Source organism: Bos mutus, chromosome 21 (genome assembly GCF_027580195.1).
Source record: "Bos mutus isolate GX-2022 chromosome 21, NWIPB_WYAK_1.1, whole genome shotgun sequence".
Lineage (NCBI taxonomy): Eukaryota > Metazoa > Chordata > Mammalia > Artiodactyla > Bovidae > Bos > Bos mutus.
The window spans coordinates 31,765,573-31,787,203 of NC_091637.1; the positions used below are offsets into that span (position 1 = coordinate 31,765,573).

At 37.2% G+C, this 21,631-nt stretch overlaps 1 protein-coding gene across 6 annotated transcripts in view; it reads right to left on the minus strand.

The window, feature by feature from the left end:
* PEAK1 (pseudopodium enriched atypical kinase 1) overlaps positions 1-21,631 on the minus strand; it is a 317,398-nt gene that overhangs the window by 248,823 nt on the left and 46,944 nt on the right. For 5 of the 6 annotated variants that reach the window (XM_070358568.1, XM_070358572.1, XM_070358571.1 and 2 more), the window contains exon 2: positions 6,751-6,814. The exons of the other annotated variant lie outside the window; for it this stretch is intronic. The gene's annotated coding sequence lies outside the window, so the exon portion shown is untranslated. The remainder of the gene's footprint in view (positions 1-6,750; positions 6,815-21,631) is intronic. 6 annotated transcript variants of the gene reach the window in all.

Consider the following 21,631-nt stretch of genomic DNA (forward strand, 5'->3'; position numbering starts at 1 on the left):
CACTCAGCTTTGTTTATAGTCACATATCCATACATGACTACTGGAAAAACCATAGCCTTGACTAGACGAACCTTTGTTGGCAAAGTAATGTCTCTGCTTTTGAATATGCTATCTAGGTTGGGCATAACTTTCCTTCCAAGGAGTAAGCATCTTTTAATTTCATGGCTACAATCACTATCTACAGTGATTTTGGAGCCCCAAAAAATAAAGTCTGACACTGTTTCCACTGTTTCCCTATCTATTTGCCATCAAGTGATGGGACCGGATGCCATGATCTTCGTTTTCTGAATGTTGAGCTTTAGGCCAACTTTTTCACTCTCCTCTTTCACTTTCATTGAGAGGCTCTTTAGTTCTTCTTCACTTTCTGCCATAAGGGTGGTGTCATCTGCATATCTGAGGTTATTGATATTTCTCCTGGCAATCTTGATTCCAGCTTGTGCTTCCTCCAGCCCAGCGTTTCTCATGATGTACTCTGCATATAAGTTAAATAAGCAGGGTGACAATATACAGCCTTGACATACTCCTTTTCCTATTTGGAACCGGTCTGTTGTTCCACATCCAGTTCTAATTGTTGCTTCCTGATCTGCATACAGATTTCTCAAGAGGCAAGTCAAGTGGTCTGGGATTCCCATGTCTTTCAGAATTTTCCACAGTTTATTGTGATCCACACAGTCAAAGGCTTTGGCATAGTCAATAATGCAGAAATAGATGTTTTTCTGGAACTCTCTTGCTTTTTCGATGATCCAGTCATTAGAGAAATGCAAATCCAAACCACAAGATACCATCTCACACCCAACAGAATAGCTACTATGAAAAAAAACAGCAAACAATTTTAGGCAAAATGTGGAGAAACTGGAACCTTTGTGCATTGTTCAGGGGAATCTCAAATGGTATTTCTGCTATGGAAAACAATATGGTGATTCCTCAAAAATGAAAAAAATATAGAATTACCATATGATCCAGCAATTCCACTTCTGAATATAAACCCAAAAGAACTGAAAGCAGGATCACAAAGAGATATTGGTACACCAAAGTTCACAGGAGCATTTTTCATAATAGCGAAAACATGGACGCAACCCAAGTATTTATTAACAGGTGAATGGATAAGCAAAATATGATATATACATATAACAGAGTATTATTCAGCTTTGTAAAGGAAGCAAAAATATACTGCAACATGGATAAGTCTCAAGGACATTATGCTAAGTGAAATAAGCCAGTCACAAAAAGACAAATTACTGTATGATTCCATTTACATGAAGTACTTTGAGTAGTCAGAGTCATAAAGACAGAAAGCATTATTGAGGTCCCATTTTGGTTGAACCAAGGAGTCCCATCTTGGTTGCCTGGGACTGGAGGGAAAGGAAAATGGGGATTTGTTGTTTATTGTCGACAGAGTTTGCTCCACAAGATGAAAAGAGTTATGGGGTGGGGGGATTCCCCCAGTGGACCAGTAGTTGCAATGCAGGGGACATAGGTTCGATCCCTGGTCAGGGAATCAGGATCCCACATTCCACAGAACAACTAAGCCCAAGGGCACTGCAACTACTAAGCCTGTGAACTACGACTAGAGAGTCTACAACTAAGACCTGAGGTAGCCAAATAAAGTAATTAATTTTTAAAAATTAAAAAGAAAAGATTTATGGGGATAGATGGTGGTGATTGCTGCACAACACGAAAGCATTTAAAACCACTGAACTGTATACTTAAAAATGGTTAAGATGATAAATTTTATGTTATGTATATTGAGCCACAAATTTTTTAAAAGACACTAAAAAGAGAGAATGGGAGGAAAGAACTTTGTGATGGTGAAAACAGATGATTCTTTTAAAAAAAAGTGACAGAAATCAGAATAGTGGTTCACTGTGGTAAGGGAAAAGAATATCAAGGAAGGAGCCTGAGGAAACTGAAGCAGTAAGAAAAAATATTCTAAATTTTCATAGGGGTATGGATTATACAGGTATATGCATTTGTCAAAACTCACTGAACTATATATTTTAGATCTATATGTTTTACTGTAACACTGAAAATTATACCTAATTTTTAAAAGTTTTTTAAAAGATCACAATTAATTTTATTTTAGATCATTCAGCTAATAAAATTTTAAAGTCTAAAAACACCAAGTATTGTAGAGACTGTAAAACAACAGGATCTGTTACACACTAATGGTAGAAGGATAAAATGGGGCAATCACTTTGGAAATAAATTTTGGATTATCCCTTTAACATTTAGTACCATATAACCCAGCAACTCCATTCATAATTACATAGTGCAGGAGAATCTCTTGCACATGAACTATTATAAGAGTCATGTATAGGAATGTTTCTTGCATCAGTGTTCAAATTAGCAAACATCTGAAGACTGAATTTTTTATCACTCAATCCCAGAAATAAATAGTGTGATAACTAAGGTTATCAGGTTCAAACATTAAAGATGTCTTTATGTTTTAAAGACAACTCAGTTTAAGTATGTATATATTATCACTTTGTTCAATGTGTGTGTGTATACAGTATAAATCCAAAATTAAGGCACAGAATTAAGGTACTATAATGATTTTTTTAGCATATTAAAAAGCAGAGATATCACTCGGTTGATAAAGGTCCTTTGAGTCAAAGCTATGGTTTTTCCAATAGTCATGTACAGATGTGAGAGCTGGACTATAAAGAAGGCTGAGCTCTAAAGAACTGATGCTTTTCAACTGTGCTGTTGGAGAAGACTCTTGAGAGTCCCTTGGATTGCAAGGAGATCAGATCAGTCAGTCCTAAAGGAAATCAACCCTGAATATTCACTGAAGGACTGATGCTGAAGATGCAACTCCAATACTTTGGCTACCTGATGCAAAGAGCTGACTCATTGGAAAAGACCCTGATGATGGGAAAGGTTGAAGGCAAACGGAGAAGGGGGCAGCAGAGGATGAGATGGCTGGATGGCATCACAAACTCAATGGACATGAGTTTGAGCAAACTCCGGGAGATAGTGAAGCACAGGGAAGCCTGGCATACTGCAGTCCATGGGATTGCAATGGGTCAGACACAACTGAGTGACTGAACAACAACAATGATTTTTTTTTTTTAAGGTAGAATTTATTCTTTAAACATGGCTTTTAGGGAAGTAAAGACGGGAACTTATCTAAATGTTGATTACATCATTGACACTATACTCATACACAAAATATCCTGCAGCTGTGAACACGAATGAAGTAGATCTAAGTATGCAGAAAGATTTCCAAGATATGGAAATAAGTTGAAAAATCAAGAAGTAGAACAGTACATTTTCACAGATTAAAATGAATTCCATAAGATATTTTAAATTTTATATATATATTTGCAAAAACAGTTTGAAAGCTAATAAACTACCAACAATACTTTCTTCTGAAGAGAGGGACAGAGGATCTAAGGTGAAAGAAAGACTTATTTTTCACTGTAAATCCTTTGGTACTATCTGAATTTCTGACCATGTACCTGTTTTTCAATTTACTTGGAGGGAAGGGAAAAAGATGCTCTCAAAATACTTTATGTTCTGGCAAGCAACCTCTTCATGCCTCACAGGAGGGGAAGAGCCAAAATAATCTTGAATAAGAACAAAATAGGAGAATTCAAAATAGGAGTATTGTGAATTCAATACTACAAAATCTATAGTAATCAGACAATGTGGTACCAGCACAAGAGAAGATGTTAAATCAATGGAATGTATTTGAAAGTCCAGAAATAGCTTCCCAGGTGACACTAGTGGTAAAGAATATGCTTGCTAATGAAGGAAACACAAGAGATGCAGGTTTAACTCCTGGGTCCAGAAGATCCCCGGGGTCTGGAAGATCCCCTGGAGTAGGAAATGGCAACCTGCTCCAGTGTGCTTGCCTGGAAAAATTCCACGGACAGAGGAGGCAGGTGGCCTACTCTCCTACTCCATGGGGTCCCAAAGAGTCAGACATGACTGAACATGAGCACGATATTCATTAAGGGCACCATCCTAATTCAATGGCCTAGGACAACTCGGTATCTGAACATGCAAAAGAATGAAGTTGAGCCTCTACTTCACATCACATATAAAAATTAACTCAAAATAAAACACAGATCTAAATTTAAGATCTAAAACAGTAAAACTCATATTTGAAAGAAAATACAAATTAATCTCCATTACCATGGATTTCTTAGATAAAACACCAAAATCATAAGCGATAAAAGAAACAGATAAATATAAAATCTTTGTGCTTCAAAGAACAATACTGAGAAAGGGAAATGACAACTCACAGAAGGGGAGAAAATATTTGCAAATCATATATTTCATAAGTGACTTTATCCAGGATACATAAAGAACTCTTACAATCAAAGAATAGCCTAATTTTTAAATGGGCAAAGGATTTGCATAGGCCTTTCTCAAAAAAAGATATACAAATGGCCGTTAAGCACATGGAAAGATATTCAGCATCACCAGCCATTAGGGAGGTACAAATCAAAACCACAATGAGTGGTTGACAACCATTAGAATAGCTGTAATTAAAAAAAAAAAAGAGGACAATAACAAATGTTGGTGATGATATGGCAAAACAAATCATGTACTGCCGGTGGGAATGTGAAGTGAAACGGTCTCCTTGGAAAACTATTTGGCAGTTCCTCAAAATACCAGACATGGATTTACCAAATGACCCAACAATTCCACTCTTAGGTATACAACTGAGAGAAATGAAAACATGTACACACAAAAACTTATACACAACTGTTCACAGCAAAATATTTATAACCAAAATGTAGAAACACTCTAAATGTTCACCAACTGATGAAGAAATATGGTATATACATATTGCAGAGTACAGCTCCTGACCAAGAAATCCACCTGTGACTTTTCCAACCCAGCCAAAAATTACTACGAAGGCCCCAGCAGACCTCACGTGGGAAACCTGCCCTTCCCTCACCAGGTGTGGTGCACAGCCAACACACTGCAGTCTCTGAAGAAAGTTGCGGTCAAGGATGCAGACCCCCAGGTTGACCATGCTCTTTAGCACAGCTGCATCCCTAGCCCAGGTATATTCTTCCAGAAGTTTCTTTAATCTGTGGCCTGCAGCTGAGGTGCTTCTTCTGCGATCTTCATATTAGGAAGGAAACATTAGAGATACTTTTTCTCTACTCTGACTCAATACTCTTCCACTCCAGTCCTTCCATCTCAGCCTCCAAATAGCCCTGGGTCCATAAAACTGCAGGAACTTTTTGTTTAGTGCTCCCTCAGCTGTGAGAGGACTCCCCTCACCACTCCCCCACCCCCATACTGATTCTCCTCAGTGAGAGGACCTGTACTTTCTCAGGTGTAGCCTCTTGCTTATACTATCTCAGTAAGTGAATAAAGGCTAGACCATCACTTTCATTTTGGAATGTTGTTTTTAACCAGCTACTCTTGACACTCGGAAGCTCAGTACTACCCCTACCCTCAACCCCACCTCTCCCTCTGTCTCTCTCTCTTAAGTCAGCTAAATCCCTGACACATATAATAGAATATTATTCAGCCATAAAAAGGAAAGAAGGACTGGTTCATGATGAATGAACCATGGATGAACCATGAAAACTTTATGCTAGATGAAGAAGTAAGTCACAGAAGACTACACATTGTACGATTTCATTTATACGAAATGTCCAGAATAGGCAGCCCCACAAAGAGAAAGTAGATTAGTAGTTGCCTGGGACTGAGTAGAGGGAGGAATGAGAAGTGACTGCTAATGAGTACTGATGTCTCTTTGGAGTAATGAACATATTCTAAAATTAGACTGAGATGATAGTTGCATAACTCTGTAAATTTAATTAAATACCAAATTTAAATAAACAAGTGAATTTTATGATATGTAAATTATTTCTCAGTAAAGCTGTTTTTTTAAAATGTTAGTTTCCAACATTCTCAGAGAACCAGTGAAATGAAAAATGGATAAAAGCAGAATATACTGCTTTGTAAAGGAGTTTGTAAAATATCCTTTAAACAATGTAAAGGATATTTACATTACTCAGAGTACTGAAGATATCCTTCAGTACTCTGAGTCATGGACTAACATGATGACATTTATCTTTTAGAAAAAGCACCCTTATAAGTGTGACAAGAATGGCTTAGGGCGGAGCTGGATTCAAGGTGGAAAGACCAGATGACAGGCTTATAATGGTATATTTTAAAAAATCAAAAGATGAAGAAGATTTGAGCCAAGACACAAAAGAAAAGGAAAAGGGCTTTGATATTATTGTTGGAGTAGAACACCAGCCACAGAAATCAAACACTAACATACTAAAGGATATATCCTTATTTTATAAGCCCCCTCAAACAGTGGGAACTAAAGAAAATAATCAGCTCCAAGAGAACAGAGTGGTAGAAAACTCTTAATAACAGAACTATTAAAGTAGTTACCAGATATTGTAATCTATGCCTTAACTAATTAAAGGTTTGCCTTTAAGAATATCAGATTATAATGCAAATATCTTTCTCAAGTGTGTGTCAGAGAACAGCTGTGTGAACCCCATCTTTGAGTATGAAAAACAAAGTAAAAATTCACTCAAAACTATTTTAATCACTAGAACCAGCTCCTTTCATATCAATCAAATGTCCTACAAATTAAAAGTAAGCATGCTATATATATAGCTTTATAATAAATAGTATTTGCTTCCTATTAAAACTCAGAGGAAAAGACATTAAATTTATAAAGCCTTAAATTTTTCAGAAACAATTATTTCTCATTATAAATACATTTTAAAAGACAAGTGTATTCATAAAATATCTCACCTTGGGTTTTCAGAAAAATCCACAGAAAAATATTTATAGCATAAGTTCCAGTTTAGGCAGACACCTGAATTGAAAAAAAAGGAAAACGATAAGTCAATATGACTAAATCTGAGTAGAGAACTTAATATTTTCAAGAGGAGAAACCTAACTTGACTGTTCAAATTTTATGTTCAAGTTGTTCTTTAGAAACCTGTAGACTGTCAAGGATATTAATTGTGCTAAACTTTCTATTATCTATAATTATGTAACATTTTGAAAACTCTTGAAATTAAAAAAAAAGAGTATCAAAACATATATTAACAAGGGGTGAGGGGAATCAAGAGGAATATTTTTCTTTTACCTGCTCAAGTTTTCAAAAGAAAAGGCATTTTCTAAAAGTCTGCACTCCCTATAAAATCACCATTATGACCTCCTATCCTCACAAAAATGACAGTACTCAAAATATCTGAAAATGAAAAAGTAAACCAACAGCATGTGTTTATAAAACTTAAAAGGGAAGAGTATATGAAACAAATGGCTAATAAACTATGAAAACTCATCTATATTGGCCAAGGAAATCAAATTGAGATATCATCTTTCATCAATAAAATTAGAGTTGTTTGTAAAATAAGATGTTAGTCATTAGTGCTGTTCCAGTTCTCCTCCTTCTGAGACTCACAGTAGAATTGCACTTCACTGCTCTGTTTCATCTCTGTTTGGGCTATGTGACTTGCTTTAGCCACTAAAATGTACATAGACATATGAGATACTATCAAGCATAAGTTTCAGGAAAGAAAGTGAAGTCGCTCAGTCGTGTCCGACTCTTTGCGACCCCATGGACACCAGGCTCCTCCGTCCATGGGATTTTCTAGGCAAGAGTACTGGAGTGGGTTGCCATTTCCTTCTCTAGGGAACTTCTGGACCCAGGGATCGAACCCAGGTCTCCCACATTGTAGACAGACGCTTTACTGTTTGAGCCACCAGGGAAGTCCACAAGTTTCAGGAACCAGTACACAATTGGAAGGCCTACCCAAGTAACAAGATGGAGCTCTGATTAGGATGGTTCACTAAAAGACTCCAAAGAGAAAGAGAGAAGACATTGTTGATATGTGTTAGACATGTAGCACGAGCAAAAAACAAACTTTGTTGTATTAAACCACTGAGATTTGGAGGACTGTTACTATAGCATCAGTTCAGTTCAATTCAGTTCAGTCGCTCAGTCGTGTCCAACTCTTTGCGACCCCATGAATCATAGCACGCCAGGCCTCCCTGTCCATCACCATCTCCTGGAGTTCACTCAGACTCATGTCCATCGAGTCGGTGATGCCATCCAGCCATCTCATCCTCCATCATCCCCTTCTCCTCCTGCCCCCAATCCCTCCCAGCATCAGAGTCTTTTCCAATGAGTCAACTCTTTGCATGAGGTGTCCAAAGTATTGGAGTTTCAGCTTCAGCATCAGTCCTTCCAATGAACACCCAGGACTGATCTCCTTTAGGATGGACTGGTTGGATCTCCTTGCAGTCCAAGGGACTCTCAAGAGTCTTCTCCAACACCACAGTTCAAAAGCATCAATTCTTCGTTGCTCAGCTTTCTTCACAGTCCAGCTCTCACATCCATACATGACCACTGGAAAAACCATAGCCTTGACTAGATGGACCTTTGTTGGCAAAGTAATATCTCTGCTTTTCAATATACTATCTAGGTTGGTAATACTTTCCTTCCAAGGAGTAAGCATCTTTTAATTTCATGGCTGCATAATCTACCACTATATTGACAGTCACTAATGATAACGTAATACAATTACATAATTATAATAATACAATGATGCCATATAATGGGCATCTTTGCACACGGTTTGTGGCAGTGTAAATAGGTAAAATCTTCCCTGGAAAGCAATTTTGCAATGCACAAGAGCCTTAAAAAGTTAAAACCATTTGATCTAGTAACTTTTTCTTTTAGAACTCTGTCCTAAATAATAAAAAATCCAAACAAATATTTATATCATAGCACATTTATGACTGTAAAGAAGTGGAAACAAACTAAATGTTCAACTGATTGTTTAATAAGTTAGAATAAGCAATCATTAAAATTATGTATCATAAATGCTTAATGACTAGTAGAGGAAACTGTGTGAACTTTATTATCTGTTCAATTTTTCTGTATATGCAATTCTAGAACAGACACAACTAATCCATAGCAACAGAAAGCAGGCCAGTTGTTACAGTAGCAATGTTGTTGAAAGAACTAACTACAAAGGTGTTTAAGAGAAACATTGATGGCAATGTTCTATGTTTTGATTGTCGTGGTGACCATAGAGATATATACATTAGTTAACACTCATCAAACTATACTGCACATTAATCATAGCTTACTAAAGTTGATTTTTAAAATAAAATTAGAAAATGCTTAATGACAGGAAAATGTTCATCTACTGAGTAATTTGAATTATGTATAATGCATACATGAGCACAGAAAAAGACTAGAACTACCCACTCCAGTGCTCTTGCCTGGAGAGTCCCGGGGACGGGTGAGCCTGGTGAGCTGCCATCTATGGGGTCACACAGAGTCGGACACGACTGAAGCTACTTAGCAGCAGCAGCAGCAGCATGATGTCAGTAGTACTTTACATAAAGATTATAGGTAATTCAAGTTTTTCCATATGTTTTGTACTTTCAAAATGCTCCGAGTAAGTATGTACTTTTATGTTTATGTTAATGGCATTTTATGGAGAACCAAAGTCTGAAACCTAGAATCAGTCTGAGGATTTATTAATTTATCCATTCAGTATTGACTGCATGCCTCCATGTACATACAGCAGTCTGTGTGGCTACAGTTATGCTTCTGAACCTGGGTGCTGTTTTCCCAAGGTTCAGTTAGATGTGCCAATGAAAGTACAAGCATCAACAATCTGCAAGCCACATCTGTTTATCACCTTTACACCAGCAAATGACAGTTAGGTCATGACTATTTCTAAGAATTGTATGCATTAATGATTATTTATTTACCTAGTCTTTCTGAAAATAAGCTTAAAACTTCCATAATATTTAATATTGACATGTATTGCTTTGAATTTATGTATTTTAATTATATTTATGAATATTATAATGATTATATGCATTGATAAATATTCATTAAGTTTTTTATTATTTAATCATTTATTTAAACAATTAAAAGCTTTTACAAATATAAAAATCACTACAGTGTTTATACTTATAACATTAATAGTTCAGTTCAGTTCAGTTGCTCAGTTGTGTCCGACTCTTTGCAACCCTATGAATCACAGCACACCAGGCCTCCCTGTCCATCACCAACTCCCAGAGTTCACTCAGACTCACGTCCATCGAGTCAGTGATGCCATCCAGCCATCTCATCCTCTGTCATCCCCTTCTCCTCCTGTCCCCAATCCCTCCCAGCATCAGAGTCTTTTCCAATGAGTCAACTCTTCTCATGAGGTGGCCAAAGTACTGGAGTTTCAGCTTTAGCATCATTCCTTCCAAAGAAATCCCAGGGCTGATCTCCTTTAGAATGGACTGGTTGGATCTCCTTGCAGTCCAAGGGACTCTCAGGAGTCTTCTCCAACACCACAGTTCAAAAGCATCAATTCTTTGGTGCTCAGCTTTCTTCACAGTCCAACTCTCACATCCATACATGACCACTGGAAAAACCATAGCCTTGACTAGACGGACCTTTGTTGGCAAAGTAATGTCTCTGCTTTTGAATATGCTATCTAGGTTGGTCATAACTTTCCTTCCAAGGAGTAAGCGTCTTTTAATTTCATGGCTGCAATCACCATCTGCAGTGATTTTGGAGCCCAATATAGCACAAAAATATAAATGAAACACAGAAAGAGATAAATGTGGCAATGAAGATAGCATTAAACAAAAAGAACCAGGAGTATTAGGTTAATCAAATAGAAACATACAATGATATAACTTATAAGCTATAATCAATAGGGAAGGATCTAATAGGAAATATTCGTCACAGAGCATGGCAATTCAAGATAGTGGGGACAGGAGTTAAACACGAAAAAGTGTACTACCTTCTCACGTCAGAAAGATCTAAGATGCCTACTCTACTACAGGGAATACATACGAAGCAAAAAAACTGGGGCAAACATAAAAGAGAGTCTGATTCAAAAACGATTTTAAACCAATGGGCACAGGGATTAAATCATTATGCTTAGTTACACCTGTATAATATATTGCTTTCTCAAGTTTGATCTTTGGACTTATTATACGTTATATCCAAAAAACATTTAATTGTTCATAGTTTAAAATAAAATACAAATACTACATTATTTATACTAATAATCATTAAGAAGTGCTAGAGCAATGTGTATTTATCAAGATATAGCTATTAAATATCAGAATAAAATAGTCTTAGACATCAAAAATATAACACAAGAAATATCTAGGAATTAATCAAAAAATGAATAAAATATTTGAGACATCAGGGAGCTTTCACGGCACTTAGAAATGAAGGACATAATCTGAAACACAAAATTATCAAGATGCAAGAAAATGAATAAACAATTTTCGATGAGTATTGGCTTCCTGATCTTTAGAAAATATGTTATAACTGTGTGTATGTGTGTGTGTGTTAGTCGCTCAGTCATGTAAGACTCTATGCGATCCCATGGACTATAGCCCACAAGGCTCCCCTGTCCATGGAATTCTCCAGGCAAGAATACTGGAGTGGGCTGTCATTCCCTCCTCCCGGGGATCTTCCTGACCCAGGGATAGAACCCAAGTTTCTTGCCTTGGAGGCGGACTTTAGTGTTTGAGCCACTAGGGAAGCCCAAAATTACAAGTATTCTATAAAAATACAGGCAAATGGAAAAACCCTATCACCAAGCTGGTCTTGGTTTCTAAATTTTAGAAACCTTAAGTAATAACTGCCCCAGTTAACAAAATCAAGGGCTAAACTACGGCCTGGCAGCCAAATCCAGTCCATTCCTATTTTTATCTGGCCCCTGACAATGATTTTTACATTTTTAAGTCAGTTTAAAAAAAAAAAAAGGACTATGCAATGGAGACAGTATGTAGCCATAAAACTCAAAATATTTACTATCTCACCCTTTACAGAAAAATTTTTGCTAACCTCTGAACTAAACAATTCATAACCAGGTAAAACAGGTCACAGTGGCAGCTCTAATCCAAATTTCCAAGTGTGCCATGGTATCACAGTACATTACAACTAGAAGGAAGCCCTAACATCATCTTTCCTCTGCAGCATGTTACAAAGGAAGTGCCCAGTCTTCCTGGCCTCCCATCTCCTAAACTCAAGCACTTTACATTCCATCACAACACTGGCTCCCTTTTCTTCTGTGGAGTAATTTGAAAATAAAAGAGAGGTATAGTAGAGTAAATATGCTTTCCTCCAACTCTCCACTGAGCCCTAACAGTCAAATTGACCAAAATGAGCTACTGATAACCATAATTGACCAGCTCAGCATCAAGGGTCATTTCTATTTTCTCAGCTTCATCTCTTCCTACAGTATTCACATATCCTCCATACCAAGCAAATAAACCTACTCAACATTCCTGAAAAAGTATCTTGTTCTTTTTGTCCTGAGGACCTTGGTTTATGCTATTTCCTTCTGCGGACAAATCCTCTTTTCTCCACCTATCCAAATTCCTACCATCTTTCATGGCCCAATTCAACATTCATGACACTTTCAAAAAGTTTATAATTCTATAGAAAACATAGGTCAGGTTCATTCAAAAAAGTAAAAAATAAATATCCCCAAAGGTGTAACAAACAAAATGTTATAGAAATTCCAAAGAATAAAATATTAAGGGAAATGTTAGCTAAGGTTTTGAGAAAGCCTTTGAATAAGATGTTAAAGGACACAGGAAAAGAGGGCATTAAAGGAAGTGGAAATGGAATGACCAAAGGTACAAAAGGAGCAATTTGTTATGGCAAATATTCTCACTATTTTTTTGTTTCCCTAGATATGGTTCTAGCCAAATGATGGCATATATAATGTTGTTAATTTCTAAAGAAACTGAGCTACCCAAAAAGTGAAATAAGTTACAAAAAATCACAGATGTAGTATGTTGGTTAAGGTAATCAGTTTTCAAAAAGTAGACAGTCTATACCTTCTTAAAGTTTTCCATTAGCCTTTGTAAACAACAACAAGAAATACAACATACCTGCTAAACCAAATACAAATTCTGTGCATTTAAGGTTGAATCTGTCATTTTCATAACGTTAAGCACACCCAACGGAGAAGGCAATGGCATCCCACTCCAGTACTTTTGCCTGGAAAATCCCATGGACGGAGGAGCCTGGTGGGCTACAGTCCATGGGGTCGCTAGAGTCGGACATGACTGAGCAACTTCACTTTCACTTTTCACTTTCATGCATTGGAGAAGGAAATGGCAACCCACTCCAGTGTTCTTGCCTGGAGAATCCCAGGGATGGGGAAGCCTGGTGGGCTGCCGTCTCTGGGGTCGCACAGAGTTGGACACGACTGAAGCGACTTAGCAGCAGCAGCAAGCACACCCAAAGAACTGAAAGTTTTCACTTTTTAATTATTTTAGCTTCCTTTCTACTGAGTAATTTTATTCCATGGATAGCAAATTTTGAATAGCTCACTCCATACCTAGGGCCCAGTAGATGCTATCTATATACTTTTTGAATTGATATTGGAATATAATATACATTTCACTGAAAATACTCATTCTAATTATTCAGAGTAATAGAAAGTGGAGAGAAAATAAGTAACATTGATTGAAAACGCTACAAAAATGAAGCCATAAATAAACTATCATTTCAAAATCTTCCTTGAAATAAATAATCTATTAATATTTACCAGTATCTCAAACCTTTATTGTAGCCTTTGTTGTAACACTACACACACATCATCATCAAGACAGTCATTTTTGCTAAATATAGCTTTAGGGAGAAAAATCACATAATTTGATACCCAGAAAAATGCCAGTAGTTCACCTTTGTATTCTTCACAATTCTTAGCACATAGTGGTGCTTTCAAATCATTCATTGAGTTGAACAGTCATAGAGCAAATGTTTACTCTGCTGTCCATATAAGTTCATTATATTTCATAGGTATGAGTCATGAGCTCTGACAACAAAAGCAGAACTTACACCACTACAAATCCTTGACATATTTCAAGAGCTCTCAGAAACATGAAGAGATATCCATGGATATATTCCCTAAATTATTCAAGTATAAGAAGATACACCCACTCACTGTTGTAGATTTGCTATATTTAGATGACTCTTGAATTGAATTATTCAAGCATATACCAATACAGCATTGAAGGGGGTCCACATACTTGCTCCTGACAGTCTGGAAACAAAAGCTCCTATTCAGATAAAAGATGACAGGCAACAGGAATCTGACAGGCCAGTAATTTACTTCCTTTTCTGCACATTGGAATTTGTAGGCCTCCACAGTCATTAAACAAAATTAGTTTCATGATGTCAGCCAAAAAGCCTCATGGGCAATAGTTTTATGTCATTAAAAAACCCACCAACCTCAATCTGTCTGAATTTGTGTTTGCTCATTAGAAGCCTCTCAATGAATCAGCAGAGTTTTTTCATTGCACTCTTGCTCTATCAATGCTTGGTGTAGCCCCCAACTGTAACAAATTCCTATTCTCCCTTCTTTCCCTACACCGAAAATAATTTAGATATAGTTGAAGAAGCTAAATATCAAATAGTCTAGCAGTTCTTTACCAATAATGGATCAATTTCAAAGATACAAATGCGGTATACAAATATTCAACAAACTTAAGAATCAAGGGTTAGATAGAGACATCTTCATCTTCCATTTCTCCTACTCGTTAATGTCTGAATCTGCCACTGTCTCTCACACTCTACCTTTGTAAGTGCTATTTTCCCCTCAGCTTGGTTAGAATCTCCTCCTTGAATCTGACTTTGGCAAATTTCTAGTCACCATAGAAGTCTTCACTACTTTTCCCCAAAAAGACTCAAGCAATCCTTCCCCTATGTACTGTCTACATATTTTCATTACATACTTCTCAAATTGGGTATTAACTCTTAGCCTATAGTCAGAGACTGAGCACACCCTGGCAGAGCTAATATTCAGCTGGTTCGCACCACTGTAGCCTTAAGGGTTGTGCTGAAATACTTCTGTAATATGGTCTGGCAAACAGTCACTGCCCTAAACGTCACCAGCTCTAAGATAACTGCTGATGGCCCTGTCTCTCTACTATCATCACCACCACCACCACTCCAACTCAGCAACAAAAGCAGCAAAGCCTGATACAGTGTAAAGAACGGAGGGGTCCTTCAAAACCCTGAATCTAGTGCTATGGCCATCTTGATTGGCTGATGCCTGTGTTGTAGTGACCAATAAATACTTTTATCACTCTTGCTTCCTTGTATACAAAGCCTTGTATCCAAAGCATACGGTAGACCTTTAACAAACTGTTAATTCTTTACTAAAATAATGAATTAATTAATAACCAGCTCTACTCAATGACCCAAGACCAATGGGTATGTCATCAAACTTACGCAGACAGTAATCAGATTGACAAGAAAAACCCAGGTCCTTAAGTATAAGATAGGAAAAGTTGTCAGGTCTGCCTATTTTCTATGCTTGCTTTCAGCCACTGATAAAAATAAACACTTAATTTGACAATGTGGGCAAAAATCTTCAATGTAATACTTCATAGTGCATATGATTCAGGGTTGTGTATTTTTTTACATTACTAAACAAAGTTCTTATAAAATGATCTATCTATAAAAATACGACAAACCATGATCACCGAATTCTAATCAGTATCTTGAACAGGAAGACAGGTAGCACTAAGGAAGAACACAAGTAATTAATTCAAATGGAGAGGAAAAGGCAAGAATAAGAAAAGTCAGTTAATTATGAATCACATGTCTAATTACAGACTTTGCCGGGGGCTTCAGATACTTCCAATTAGTTTTACTTGGTATATTAATTAAAAATAGAACATCATGAGAGAATTTTCTAATCACAGGAATTCACTGAGCATGTAAAATCAAATTTTAAGTTATCTTTCTAATTTAATAATTAAATATTCAATTATATATGATAATTATTTTGAAAGTCATCAATAAAATACACATCACATTAAAGTCAAGTTACTCAGAACACTATTAAGGTAGTAACAGAATCTTTAAAAAATCCATAAGGGAGATGTATAGCTGAAAGAAGGATGAATATGTAACTTTAATAAGAAATTTGAACTTTAAATACTGATACCCCAATCATTTTAGGCCACTTACTTTCTAGTAGTAAAATCATCTTTCAGTCATACTATAGGGAGTTTCAGAGGGCTATAAAATTTAAGTATTAACATAATAATGGAGAGAAGAATAACAACCACATTTTCTAAAAGAGAAGCTTAATTATCTAATTTCTACATTGTCCTATTAATCTAATGTCAATTTTTAGTAAAATAACGCTGTTCTACATACACAACTGCTAATGAAAAATTCTAGAAGGTAACAAAATCTCAAACAAGAAGCATCATGTAATATTTAGAACAAATCAAGGAAGACCAGCCTGACATTCAATTATTAAATTAGAAACAAGGAAAGAGAAAACAAATACTAATTTTAATTTAATAAAAGCTTTTGAAGTCTTACTAATTCTAATTTGAAACAACCATGTAAATTTATCTTGGATATCAGCACAACCATATGAACTCAAACAGCAAATGTACACGATGAATAGGTTAAGTAATAGTAACTGTACCACTTATGGAGTAACTATGAATAATATATGAGACAATACAATGTGATTTACATAGATTGTTAATTTTCACAACCACCTTGCAAGGCAGATAATCATCCCTACTTTACTAATGATGAATCTCTGCTAGAAATAATCTTGTCAAGGTCAGCTAGTAAGTAGCAGAGTAAAGATTCAAACCACTATTACACAGGCTCTGTGCTGGCTGCTATACCCCACTGCCTGACCAGATGAACTCAATGAATTAAAGTAGATCAACTTAGCACTTAAGTCCCATGGTATATTAGCTCTCCTAAATGGATGAAGTCAAGACGATGACCACTATCCCAATAGATGCAACTATCAAAATACCTAAGGAAAATAATAACTTTGTAATTATATTTCCAACCCTGATTTAGGAAATCAACAGTGTTTCCAGTCAGCTTAAGGGTTGTCACAAAATTCTGTTTTCATTAAATTCACTTTGATATAAATAAATAAATTAATAAAAAGGAATTTTTAAACAACTTACAAACACTTAGATGCAGACATAGCAGAATGCTGAAGGGCGAAAAATCAAGTAAGAGAATATAATTTTTTACACCTTTAGAATCTTCTGTCAAGAAATTCTAGGACTTCCCTGGTGGTCCAGTGGTTAAGAATCTACCTGCCAATGAGGGAGACACAGGTTTGACCCTGGTCTGGGAAGATTCCACATGCCATGGAACAACAGCCCGCACACCTCAACTAGCGAGCATGCACTCCAGTGCTGCAACTACTGAAGCCTGCACACCCTAGAGACTGTGCTCTGCAGCGAGAAGCCCCTCAATGACAAGCCCTCACACCACAACTAGAGAGTAGCCTCCACTCGCAGCAACTAGAGAAGTCCTCCAGCACAGCCAAAAATAAAATAAATATTTCAAAAGGCAGCTGTTTTGCATATCTCTCTTCCCCAAAAATGACCCTAAATAAATTGATATGTATAAAGTTACTATATACCTAACAAATGCACATAACACATGTCTGATGAACAGTAAATGGTTCCTCTAAATGAAGATGAAAAGTGAAAATGGGGAAGAAAAAGAAAACTAAGGGAAAAGAGCTGACTTGCCTCCCAAGTTTGTTCTCACGTAAACAGTTCAGTCACTCAGTCGTGTCCAACTCTTTGCGACCCCATGGACTTCAGCACTCCAGGCTTCCCTGTCCATCACCAACTCCGAGAGCTAGCTCAAACTCATGTCCATCGAGTCAGTGATGCCCTCCAAACATCTCATCCTCTGTCATCCCCTTCTCTTTCTGCCTTCAATCCTTCCCAGCATCGGGGTCTTTTTCAATGAGTCAGCTCTTTGCATCAGGTGGCCAAAGTACTGGAGCTTCAGCTTCAGCATCAGTTCTTCCAATGAATATTCAGGACTGATCTCCTTTAGGATAGACTGGTTTGATCTCCTTGCAGGTACATAAACAGTACCTGCTGGTAAAGTTCTTTATTAAAAAACAAACACCTCAAAATATAACTTCCCTGAGAGAAGTCTCCTCATACTGTGCCCTAAGAAGTATCACCTGTCTCCTTACATCCAAATGCCACTTTCCCTTATCCTGAACAGAGGGATTTTCAATCCTTCTACATTCCAGAGCATACTCTTCAGGATCAACTTTTCTGTTTCTACTGGTTTTGTGAATTGAATATACTGTTTAATCAGCAAAATGAAAAATGTTAAGAGTTATTTTGATATAGAAGAACCCTGGTGAAACAAGGATACCTTATAATACAATGCAATTTGAATTTTCTGAAAAGCATAGGGATCCTTCACAGGGATGAAGCCATCTGAAAAGTATTTTTCAAAAATCTGTTACACAAGTTACTTTCCTATCTTTTCATTTTAAAGAAATCACACCTTTAACAAAAACTGTATGATTTACTACTCTTTCATCTTGTTTGTGAATACCTAGAATAATCTCCCACATCTTATTTATCACCTGCTGATTCAAAAATCATCTTAGAGCCCAATTTCTTTACTTAACCTAATAAAACTTGCTGAGCTTGCACACAGAAAGACTGCATGTGGTATATTTTTCCTAGCACACCAATGCCTATAGTTGGACACGCTGAGACCAAGGGTGACCTCCTCTCCCCACTACACCAGACAGCCAGCCTATAACTTGAATATGCTACTATTTTACATATGAGTTTGAGAAGAAAATTTGTTTACCTGTCTTATTTCCTAAAACTATAAACTTCTAAGGATTGTACTGATTTCTTATAACAACACTATGCATATATCTCAGAAAAATCAAGCAAAAATTTGTAGATCCTATCACAGTTTCCAAAAGATCAGCCACATAACAGTTTTAAGCAGTGTCTCATTTCTTTAGCAAACTACAAAAGGTGACTTCCCTTTCTTTGATCTGCACAGACAGTGCAAATTATAATCAAAGGCTAAATGAAATGGTTCTAAATGAAATTCTTGCTTCTTCCATAGAGTACAAAATCCAGGAATCTTGCTATTTCAAGCTATTATTTACCTTACAAACCACATTTAATTAGAGTTTAGTATATAGGGTTTAATTATAGTATGTTATTTGTTGCATTTTAAAGTTGTTAGAAAATAACAAAATCTTTCCTTCTGCTGACATTCTAAACTACATTTTTAACTCCACTGTGCATAAAAATTTGTAACAATAACCTTTTATGTCTTAGTGGGTTTTGGGTTGCTAATACCATTGCATACCTATTTGCTGAAATAAATCCTTTTAAAAATCGCACTGCCAATTCTTCTTGGCCTTAGAAAAGAGACATGTCAAAAACTCAACTAGAAAGCAAATAAATCAAGAAACATTTGAAATGTTGTTAAACGATCCTGAAGACCAAATCTGGGTCAAACTACAAAAAGATCCTGGATCTCTGCTACCAAGGAGAATTCTGTTAATTCATTCACATACCAGTCATAGAAAAGAGGTCATCAACATGTCCTTAGCCAAGCAAAACATATTTGCTGAGATGGTCTGTGTGCACCTCGAAGGATTTTGCTTTCCCCCCTTCATCTTTCCTTGATCTTCAAGAAACAACAGTAGGCCAGCTGAGACTGTCTTTTCTTGATCTGTTTCTAAAGGGATATAACTGCTTAACCAGGCCTTTCCCAAAAGTACTGCAGCCCTCTCCAGTGGGTTACAAGTTATATTAGCAATGAATTAACTGTTCAGTTAGAAAACAGGAAAGAAGGAAAAGGCAGCCTGTAATACTGCTGAGAATCTGAAGTAATACACATTTTCCCCAAAGAAATAAAAGTAGCTGAGTATCCATGTATTTCAAATGGAACCTCAAAGATCTAGGGGCATCCACAGTAAGGCCTTCCCACAAGTAGCAAAAATCTATCAATCCTTCTGACAGGAACGTTCCCGGAGTTAGCATTCTCCATGGTCACCAGCTGCTAAGTCGCTTCAGTCGTGTCCGACTCTGTGCGACCCCATAGACAGCAGCCCACCAGGCTTCCCTGTCCCTGGGATTCTCCAGGCAAGAACACTGGAGTGGGTTGCCATTTCCTTCTCCAATGCATGAAAGTGAAAAGTGAAAGTGAAGTCGTTCAGTCGTGTCCGACTCTAGCGACCCCATGGACTGCAGCCTACCAGGCTCCTCCATCCATGGGATTTTCTAGGCAAAAGTACTGGAGTGAGGTGCCATTGCCTTCTCCAGACACACCAGTAGGGACCTCTAAGAGGGTTGGTTTGGTCTAGAACCTTCATAAAAGATTTAATTGGCTTTGAAACAGGGTATTAGAAACTCTTAGAAAAGGGAAAGGTTTCCATTTACCTCAGCCCACACCCAGGAGACATCAAAACAGTATGTTGGTCACAACAACGGGTCCTGTTTTAACCAACCATATGCAGATCTGTGCAAAATGCTAGTTTTCAATCCTCAGAACTACCACCCATCTAAAAACAAAACAAACAAACAAAAAACAACCACCAGACTTTTCTTCCTCTACAATGACTCAATGAATTTCTTTGAGTGTGTATTTTATTTATGAGTTTGCTTGTTTAGGCTGTGCTAGGTGGCACGTGGGATCTTCCATCTTTCTGCAGCATGCAGGGTATCTAGCTGCATCATGCAAACTCTTAATTGTAGCACGTAGGATCTAGTTCCCTGACCAGGGATTGAACCCAGGCCCCATACATTGGGAGGATGGAGTCTTAGCCACTGTACCACCAGGGAAGCCCCTCAGTGAATTTCTTTATTCTATTTCCTTGCCTGGCAAGTGAATAAACTCAGCTTTTATTTTGTTTGGTTTTGTTTTTTAGCCCCAGTGGCCTTTGCTTTATTTTTTGACACCCTGATTTTTCAAGGGTAGGCCTTCCCTTTCCTCCAGCAAACACAAATCAGAACTGGCCTTGGAGTTAGTGCTGGTCAATGGCAGGGTCTGCCCTAGCCATCAGAAATACAGGCTGGGAAGCTCATCAACCATCTGACTGATGGTTGCATCATGCCACTGGTGTACCTGAATTCTGCCAGTCAGTTAGAATCACCACTTCAGCAACACAGTAATCCTGTGAGTACTAAGTGATAGTGCTGATAAGTAAGAGTTTAGGAGTTAGGACATAATTCATTTTTAAAGACAAATTTTCTTTATATCCTTGTTCTGTTTGTCATGTGTTGATACACAGTATGGATGTCAAAGAGATAAGAGAAAACTATTTTCTTTATAATTTTATGCATTTGGCTGTGCTGGGTCTTTGCTACTACACAGGTTTTTCTCTAGTTACGACAAGTGGGGGCTCCTCTCTAGTTGCAGTGCTAGAGCTTCTCACTGCAGTGGCTTCCTTGCTGTGAAGCATGGACTCTAGGGTGTGCAGCCTTCAGTATTTGCAGCTCCCAGGCTTGAGAGCAGAGGCTCAGTAATTGTGGCGCATGGGCTAAGCTGTCTAGTGGCATGTGGTATCTTTCTGGACTAGGAATTAAATTCAAGTCTCCCACATTGGCACGCAGATTCTTTATCACTGAGTCACCAGGATGCCCCTCAACTATTATTAAGTAACAGTTCTTTTTCTGTCAAAGACAGGCATTCCCCCTACTATTACAAAAGGCAAATGGATAGGGGTATTGCCGGAAACCTTGGGACACCATGTTCACCAACCTAAGACTATCTACCTCCAAACACACAAAACTTCTTTGAGGGTCTTCTGTATTAGGTAATTTTAGATTTAAGGAC